The sequence below is a fragment of the Mytilus galloprovincialis genome, chromosome 12 (assembly GCF_965363235.1).
Source record: "Mytilus galloprovincialis chromosome 12, xbMytGall1.hap1.1, whole genome shotgun sequence".
NCBI classification, from domain to species: Eukaryota; Metazoa; Mollusca; class Bivalvia; order Mytilida; family Mytilidae; genus Mytilus; species Mytilus galloprovincialis.
Genome location: NC_134849.1, coordinates 43,926,498 through 43,936,568, shown reverse-complemented (window position 1 = coordinate 43,936,568; position 10,071 = coordinate 43,926,498). Strand labels below are relative to the sequence as shown.

General features: G+C 32.5%; 1 protein-coding gene across 1 annotated transcript in view; it reads left to right on the top strand.

Moving 5' to 3' along the window:
• Window positions 1-318: 318 nt before the first annotated feature.
• LOC143053855 (trimethylamine monooxygenase-like) overlaps window positions 319-10,071 on the top strand; it is a 28,899-nt gene continuing 19,146 nt past the window's right edge. Inside the window, exon 1 of the mRNA XM_076226641.1 lies at window positions 319-431. The gene's annotated coding sequence lies outside the window, so the exon portion shown is untranslated. The remainder of the gene's footprint in view (window positions 432-10,071) is intronic.

Below are 10,071 nucleotides of genomic sequence, written 5' to 3'. Positions count from 1 at the left end.
TTCTGTATACAAATTCCAAATGTGATGTTATTTTGTCGACTTTTTGAAATTGAATTTCAATCAGCCATCGGCAAACTTCGGTACATTTCGGTAGTCCACATGACATGATTGTCAGATCAGGCCGAAGTGTGCCAAATGTTAACAAATAATGTTATCTGACAAACCGTGCACATAATATATCCCCTTGCTTTTCTGATGTTGACCTCATATTGCATTATGTAGTTCATTACCTAATCTTAAACATGTTTAACTTAGTTTAGAACAAGGACAAATTTTTTGGTTGTGAAGTCCTTTTTATCTAATAACGGGCAATCAAGAAAAGCGCCACCTCGAGGCGCTACGGATTCATCAGCACAAAAAGGTATATGTACTGATATTTCTTTTTTTCTACCACTGGTTCGATACAACTGATGGTGGACAGTAGTTAACAGGTAAATACAGTATTTGATGCTTCAGTACTATTCTCCGTTGACAAATTAAGAAATGATTAAAACTATTCAATAATTGACAGCAAAATTATTAAAACTATTCAATAATTGACAAAAGAAATTGTTAAAACTATTCTTTAGTTGACAGAAGAAATTATTAAAACTATTCAATAATTGACAGAAGAAAATATTAAAACTATTGAATAATTGACAGATGAAATTATTAAAACTATTCAATAGTTGACAGTAAATAATTGACAGCAGAAATTATTAAAACTATTCAACAGTTGACAGTAAATAATTGACAGCAGAAATTATTAAAACTATTCGATAGTTGACAGTAAAAATTATTAAAACTATTCAATAATTGACAGAAGAAACAACACGACATAAGAACAAACGAACGAACGTTAAAAATCAGTAGCAATTTGCCTAACCTAATTAAATGATCGGTCCGAGGCACAAAATAATAACAAAACAGCAAATTAAAAGTAGTAAGTGTTACTGGAGGCTAGTTCAAAGCCATCACAACTAATTTATCAAGTATGTTTAAATCATATTTCTTTTCACGTATATAAGTATTTATACATCCCTTGAATTTTAACTTTTGTCTTATATTTTTCATTTTTTAAGTTTTAAATTTTCATTATCCTAACTTTCATACTATATGTACATGTTGCGTTTCTGTTACGTAATCAGAAATCAGAGGTGGTATCTGTACGTGTAAAGGAGATTAGTCTATTTCATGTAATATTGATTCACAAAATAGATGTGATCAAGATGATAAAATAATGCACATCTACTAACATGACTAAGAATGTTATATGTGTTAAAATCAATTTTCTAAAACAGCCGACGAACTTCTCACTGGACTATTCTTGCATGTTTATCAAAGAGCGCACGCGGTTTTGTTTTAATGTTTGGTGCCATCATAATAATTTATCTTGATGTTTTGTGCCTCCCCCTCCATTTTGAAGGCCTCACTGTGATTTTGGAGGAACAGTAATTATTGAGTGGATATATGTAATTGTCCGCTTATCTGTCTTTTAAAAAGGAAAATTGTACTAATTTAATTTTCAGTCACCTAGTGACAAAAAAAATTTGTTTATCGTCAGTTTATCTATCTTTTACCGGACAATTGTACTTAATATATTTAAATAAAATAAAATAAAATAAATAAATAATCTTTATTTCAAGAGGATGATCCCATTAGTTAAAAACTAATCTTCCTGAGAGTCCTCAAAATAATAATAAAATATTTATAAGTACATAGAGTATTATAAAGTTTTATTAACCAACTAAGTACACTATTGCCAAAAATGACTAGGTATTAAAAATAACATATTTTCTGTAATGGCCCTGTTTTTCTGTAATGGCCCTGTTTTCTGTAATGGCCCTGTTTTTTCTGTAATGGCCCTGTTTCAAGTTCTGTAATGGCCCTGTATTAATGCCCGATTTGTCTGTATAAAGCACAGTTAGGGTTTTTAATAAAGTTAATAAAATTAAGTAGTAAAGAGTATAATACTTTTTTGTATTTTATGTAATTAAGTAACCAGCAACCAACATTAAAGAACCATATATAGGGATCACTGTTCCTCCTGTTTTTCAACACATAACTTCTGTCAACTTAATATCTTGGATATTTGGTATATTAACACATACACTTTTATTCAGTTGGTTATTAAATGTATTAAGAAATGGGTGTTTTTATAATGGCTCTGTTATATGACCTCGGTCGGTAATAATGGCCTCGGATGTCTGTAATGGCCCTCGGCGTTGCCTCGGGCCATTACAGACTTCCTCGACCATTAAAACAGACCTTGGACATATAACAGGGCCATTATAAAAACACCCATTCATTAATACTATATTATATTATACACAATATACAATTGTATTTAAATAATAATGAAAAAGCATATTAATTTGCACAATTGATGAAAAATTTATAACATTTTGTTTTAAAAGGTACAAATGTATTACTCATTTTTATTTCATATGGTAAACTGTTCCATATTTGAGAACTTGAATATGTAAATGTTTTCTGTAAAACATTTGTTTTTGGTTTTGGAAAATTTAATAGTTTTTCATCAGCTGAACGTAAGTTATAATTTTGATTATCAGTAAAATGAAAATTTTCTTGTAATTAGTTAGGAACCGTACCATTTAATGATTTAAATACAAGTATTGCCTTTTGGTATTGAATGCGTTTTTCCACATTTAACCAGTGTAAACTATTAAACCATAAAATGGATGATGTCATTGTGTCAGCTTCTACTATAACCATAGCAGATTTCTTTAATAACTTATTAAGTTTATTTATTCCACTTTCACAACAGCTTCCCCACATATTGCAACAATAATCAAATAATGGCAGAATATAAGCATTAAAATAGATAATACGTATATGCATAGGTAAATATTTTCTTATCATTTGTAATAAATTGATTCTGTTTGATATAGTACATGACATTTTATCTATCTGCTGATTCCAATTTATTTTTTTGTCAATATATAAACTAAAAAGTTTTTCACAATCTACATTTTCTATTTGTTCATTTGAAATATTGATATCTAAACTGTTTCCAGTTGAACATTTAGCCTTTGTTTCGAACCAATAATTATTGATTTACACTTTTTGGCATTTAATTTCATACAATTTTGCGAACACCAGTTTTCAATTACATGAATATCATTTTGAAGGTTAGAAATTAACTGAAGTAAATTATTACCTTTACAATGTAATGTAGAATCATTTGCATATAAATCTATTAATGAATGTTCTATAATAAGAGGTAAATCATTGATATATAAAATAAATAACAGAGGGTCCAGGATAGAACCGTGTGGTACCCCAGTTTTTATGCATTTAGTATTAGACATGACGTTATTGACCAATTAACTTGTTGGCTTCGTTCAAACAAGTATGACTTGAACCAGTCTAGTGTACAATTTGAAACATTATAATATCATTGTCAAGAATCAGTCCGGTCTGTAATGCGCATGCGTCACGGGACAGAGGTTTTATCGATGAAATCGGTCTGTTGAATTAAACGGGGAAAAATGTTTAAATTGACGATTTAAACCTTTTCTTTTCATAAAATCCTTTTGACTTTGTTATATTTGTGTTCATCAATATTTCAGCAACTAGATGATATTTTTATTATATTTTTCGGATTTGTCTTTCTTGATACCAATTTTAGTTTTGTAACAGTCATAAAGACTTCTTTGTTGTAAATTCTTATATGTGAAATGTAAATTATTACCAATAAGGTCACATCTTTAAAAAATAATTTAAAATACTTAATCAATGAACATTAAATTGACTTTGTTATAAAATAAAAGAAGAAAGATTGCTCTATCTTTCGATATAAGTTTCAAAGTTTAAAAAAATGTTCTTCATGCTACCAACTTGAATAGAAATATGATCATTTTTACTAATTTTAAGAAAAACGTCACGATATGTGTAAACTGATACACACAAGAATTAAGATGTTATACGGCGCTGATTACATGATCACAGATTATAAGATAGCGAGAGCTATCGTATTTATACTCTCCTTTAACGTTTTTTATTAATTATTTTATTTCAATACACACATTATAATTGTTACATAATTTGAATTATATATTTCAATGTAAATATATTAACAAATACGAAAAAAAAAAAGTTCACGAGATAACATGGCGGACTGATTTTCACTGCACAGAAAGAAGACAATATTATTGAGTTTCCTAAGTGTTGCACTCCACTTAAATCAAAAACAATTGTCTATATTGAGCACGATAGTAACTTTCACGTTTGAACTTAAATTTAATTTATTTAAATCGATTCTTAGAAACAATATTGACATTTTCTGATCGATTGAATTTCCCGCCTTATTACGCGGGTCATTTGAGTTCACTTTTCAAGTCTTCCGTCCATTGCTAGCTCATTTTTATTATTTTATATTTGCAATTCGTATTTAAATGTTATTTAACTAAAAAAACTAAACCCTGCCAAGGCCCAAATTTTCTTGGAATCTTGTAGCCGGCTGTTCCTGATAGTACCACCCCCCTCTTTTATCAACAAGAATCTATATGTCCGAGACAAAGCTAGCAAAATATCTCAGAACACATAACTTTGTGCCTCCAACAGGACAAACAAGACGGCGCCCTGTCATTTTATCTGACAGCAAAGGATTTTCATTACGAAACAATATCATAAGTCCATTTGACCAAAATATTATATGGTGGTGCAAGAAAGGTGTGACAATTGAGCAAAGTTTTGCCTGGCTTAAAAGAAATCTTCCCACTAAATTATATGAAATTGGAGACATTGCTCTATATGTCTGGCTTGGTACATGTAATCTGACAACCAAAGAAAAATCCTCAAAATACATATCTATTACAACTGATAATTCTGATACTGTTGACAAAGTTATCTCCTGTATTGATGACATCAAGAACTATATACAAGATTTTCCACAAGTCAAACTTATTTTCCTTGAAGTACCAGTATACTCAATAAAAGCTTACAATCAACATCAAAAACACTCCGACCCGAAAACCTTCAAGCAACAAGACGAAACACTTGCAAATCAAGTCTGGCAAGTAAATGAGAAAATAAGAGCTACGAACCAAATCTTAAGTACACGCTCACCTAATTTTTCACTTTTCCTACAAGCCCGCAAACAACACCGTACACGGTCAAGAGTCGAAGCCTGGGAATACTTCAATTACAACCTGTACAGGGACGGGATCCATCCTGGCCAGAATCTAGCAAGAGTTTGGTTACGTGAAATAGCAGAAAGAATAAAAATTGATTGCTGGAGCAAATCTGAAGTCAAATCCTAAATTCTTATACTTATATTTAACAGATACAGGCCAGTCTGCATGGGATGCCAAGCTAACTAGGTTCTGTATCTAAAACTGGAACAACATACACAACAGCAATAGTACATTGTTTGTATATAAAAACCTTGTCTGTCATATAGAATACCAACATATAACTGAAATTTAACATCTATAATATTTTTACTCTTCTCACAATAAAAAGTTTATTATACAGACTGCATGGGATGCCAAGCTAACTGCTATTATAAACTTTAGGATATAATAAATTCTCAAAGAAAAGAAAAATAAAATTAGTTTAACCAGCCTCAAAGATATATAAATAAGTATATTAATCCGTAGCTTCAAATTCAATAGTCATACATATAACAAATACAGACCAGTCTGCATGGGATGCCAAGCTAACTGATTCTGTACCTAAAACACCTTCGTAAGAGCTTATTATCCTCTCAACAAATAGTTTTAATACAGACTGCATGGGATACCAAGCTATCTGTCATAATAAACATTAAATATACAACCAATTTATAGACAAAGAAATAAATAAATAAAAGATACAATAACTTTGTCAACATGGGCTCCAGGGAATTAACAAGGCCTACAAGAACTAGAAACCCTCCCATGACATACACACCAAGTGTTACTCGATCACATGGGAATAAGCATATGTCCTACAGGCTAAATGCCAAGAAGGCACTAGATAAGAAAATTGATGCAACAGACAGGGATCACTCCTGTGATATGGAATTTAAAGATGGTACACTAGTCATAACATGCAATGCAGGAGCTTATGAAATCTTGAAATCCTCCATATATAAATATTACGACCAATCTGAAGATAGAACATATAGGCTACACACCAAAACAAGCAAGTCAAGTCTACCAGATGTCAGCAAACAACCAATGATAGTTGAGGAATCATTATCTGTCAAAAATAGAGATCCATCCTTGTCTAGTCGTCAGCTATTTAGAATAAACATGTTCAACACCACATGTAGAATCGATGCTAACGGATATATGGTACAAACATTTATTCAAGAAGACCTCGATAAAATATGCGAAGAACTATTGGTCAATAAATCATCCTCTGAGCTAAATAACAAAATCAAGCAAATGTGTAAGCTCACTAAAGACCAAATAAATAATCCAAAAAAGGGGCAAGCTAAATCCATCTTATCAGCTAAGCCCATACTCAACAAAACCGTGCAAACCAATACTTCCACAGGTAACAGTGACAAGGACGAGAAAACGTGTGTTATTAAACAGCATTCTCACCATATAGTCCAAACACAAGTTGAGCTAAATGATTATAACCAAGATAGTCATAACCATCAACCAAAAACAACACATAGATTAATGACCACCAATGATAAAGAACTATGCGACTCTAGCCCTACACGTATAAACAGTCATTATAACTCAATTACTAGTCTAAATGATGAACTTATTGACTCTGAGTTACATACACTTTCTCGTGAAGGCGAAGAAACAACAGATGAAATCTGCATAGTATGTGGATCTGCTATTATAGATGAAAATAATGTAGAATGTACAATATGTGGACAATGGCTGCATACTGTTTGCGAAGGAATATCCGAAAACTCGCTCAATAACCATACAGCCTACGTATGCTCGTCATGCAGAATCCTAGACGATACAATTCCATATGACGAATCACTGCATAATGAAATGATCCAACAAAGGGAAGAAACCCATCCAAAACAGCTAGTATATGAAACAAAGAGTCAACAGGATACTGACGCTATAAAAATATGCCATACAACTGAAGCTGAAGCAGAAAAATCTGATCCATGCCTACCTGTTCTACCAGAATCAGCAGTTAAAGAAGATCTTACCAAAAATAATATACATATTCCACCTATTGAAGTGAAAACCAAACCAAAGCGAGCAAAAAAGAAGGACAATCTAGAACAAACTCATCTTGAATTACAACTGGCTGAAAGTCAAACAAAAATCAGCAATCTTCAAACAGTCAATCAGGAATATAGACAAACAATTGACTTACTATCATCTAAATTAGGCATACAATCTCCATTAGACAACAACAGCCAACTTCCATTTAACCAACAAATCCATCAGCTTGAACTGAAATTTGAAGGGCAAATTAATAAAATGAAACTGGAGTTTGAGCATCAACTTAACATCATATCCATTCAAATGAAACACAATACAGAAATCAATGAGCTGAAATGTAAACTTCATCATATGGAAAATGAATGTAATCAACATAAATCTACCATAAGTGGAAATCAACAACCACCTAGTCAATATCCACAGATGAATACTCAATTCACTCCATTTCCAAGATGTCAGAATGGGAACTCAAATCAACAAACTCAACAACCACTAAACCATCCACATGCACCTGGGCTACAGTGGACAAGACCTCCAATATGGACTAAACCACCACAATACCAAGCACCTATTGGACAGGATAGACCACAGAATGAGAACTTTCCTCAACAGGCACTAAACAATCCACAGATACCTGGTGTACAATATACAAGACCTCCAATGTGGACTAGACCACAACCCTATCAAACACCTATGGGATTGGTATTCGCCCCATATGCTCCTCATGTGCAACAACAAAAAACATACATAAGCTATGATTCAAGGCCTAAAAATGTTCAACCACCTCGCCAAAGAGTAAATACCGAAACACAAGGACAAAAACGGTCCAGAATGCAAAGAAATCATCAAAAACTGGCGAAAACCACTAACACTAACAGTGAACAAGTTTACAAACAACAAACTCTCTATCAAGTGCAAGAACATCAGGAGCCAAACCAAAATTCTCATCAAAATCTGGTACAAACTCCAGAATCAAATCAGGCGAACACCCAAATAAGGGATGGACATGTATATACAAAACATGATATGGACACATCTCATAGTACATGTAAGCCAGATATTCCACCGTCTAGAAGTACATTACATCATAGAAGTATTTCGGAACCAGCCTTAAATAATGAACAAATAAACTCAAACAAGCCTTTTTTAGGAGCAGGCAGAGCCTCATCAGTAAACTGGACAATAAACCACATGAATTTATAATAGGAACCATCAATATTCAAAATATAAAAGGCAACACCCTGTATCTTAATTCAATCCTGGATACAGTGCAAATTCTATGTATACAAGAACATTGGCTGCTATCTTTGGAAAAAAATATAGCAATAGAAATAAATAAAAAATTCTCGTCAAATATCAAATCAGTGGATGACGAAAACCCACTAATAGACTTTAAATCTATCCGTGGCTACGGAGGAACAGCAATTCTGTGGCAGAAAGATCTAAACAACACAGTTAATATAATGCCGGATGGGAATTCTCGTATTCAAGTGATAACAATAAACAGCAGTCCAATTGCAACATGCTTAATTAATGCCTATATGCCATCTGCACAGAGTAGTGGGGACATTGAATATAAAGATACATTAGATCAAATCTCCGAAATTATGGATAAGTATAGAGAAACATACCAGATAATTTTATGTGGTGATATGAATGCGTCTTTACATCGTGACAATAGGAAACGGGACACTGTCTTTGGAGAATTCAAAAACATAAACAATCTCCATATACCAGATGGTTATCCAATAAAGCCAACCTTTTTTCATCACAATGGCAAATATACCTCACAAATTGACTATTTCTTGTTTGATGAAAGAATTATACAGCAATCAAATCCAAATGTGAAAATAGCTATGAGGCATCCTACAAATACCTCTGATCATACTCTTGTCACTGCAAATATGGCTCTAAAGGTTAAAAGATGTTCTCTACGACCTGTCAAAATATATACAACGCCAAACTGGAGAAAATGCGACAAAAGCCTCTACAAGTCAACTATTGAAAGTAGTCTAGACAATACATCTGGAGAAAAGAAATTCTCGGGTACCGTAGAATCACGTATACAAAAATTGGAATTAACACTTCATAAAGCTGGTACAAAATCTATTCCGAGCTACAGGAAGCTGAAAAAACTAAAATCTGTTGGGAAAGGCATATGGAATAGCAAAATTAGCCAAGCATCTAAAGAAGCAAAGTCTGCACATAGGAACTGGATAGATAAAACCAACAAAAATCAGGATGCAGATCAAGAAAAGCTGGCTCTCAAAAACAAAAAACGTCATCTGAGACAACTACAGAGACAGGCACATGCATCAAAGAAGGAAAAGTTCATAAATGAAATCATGCAAGCTTCAGAAAAAGACAGCAAAACATTCCATAAATTAATAAAGCAACAACGATCTAATCATTCATCAAATACTGACGTTCTTTACATTGGAAATGAGAAATTTGAAGGAGAAAGTATTCTAAAAGCATGGACAATACATTTCGAAAAACTCGGAACACCAAATCATGACAAAAATATCTTTGACCTGGAACGCTTCCACTTGGCTAAATTGCAAAATGACATCATTTTTGAAAATCAACATTCCAAAAAAGAAATTAAACAAGCAACACCTGAAGAAGTTAAAAGTGCAATTAAGAACCTAAGCACTGGCAAAACATCAGACGAAAATGGTATATGTTCTGAACATTACAAATATGCTGTAGATGAATTATCAGAAGAAATCGCAAGCATAATCAATGATATTTTCTCCGATTTGGATGTTCCGAAAAATCTAAAAAATGGTTTATTAACACCTGTTCTTAAAAAGAAGAAGGATAAAACCGTACCTGGAAATTACAGGGGAATTGTTGTAACAAGTATCTTTTCTAAAATCTTCGAATCAATCGTTAAAGGAAGGCTAGAATATGAGCTACTACCATCACAAAA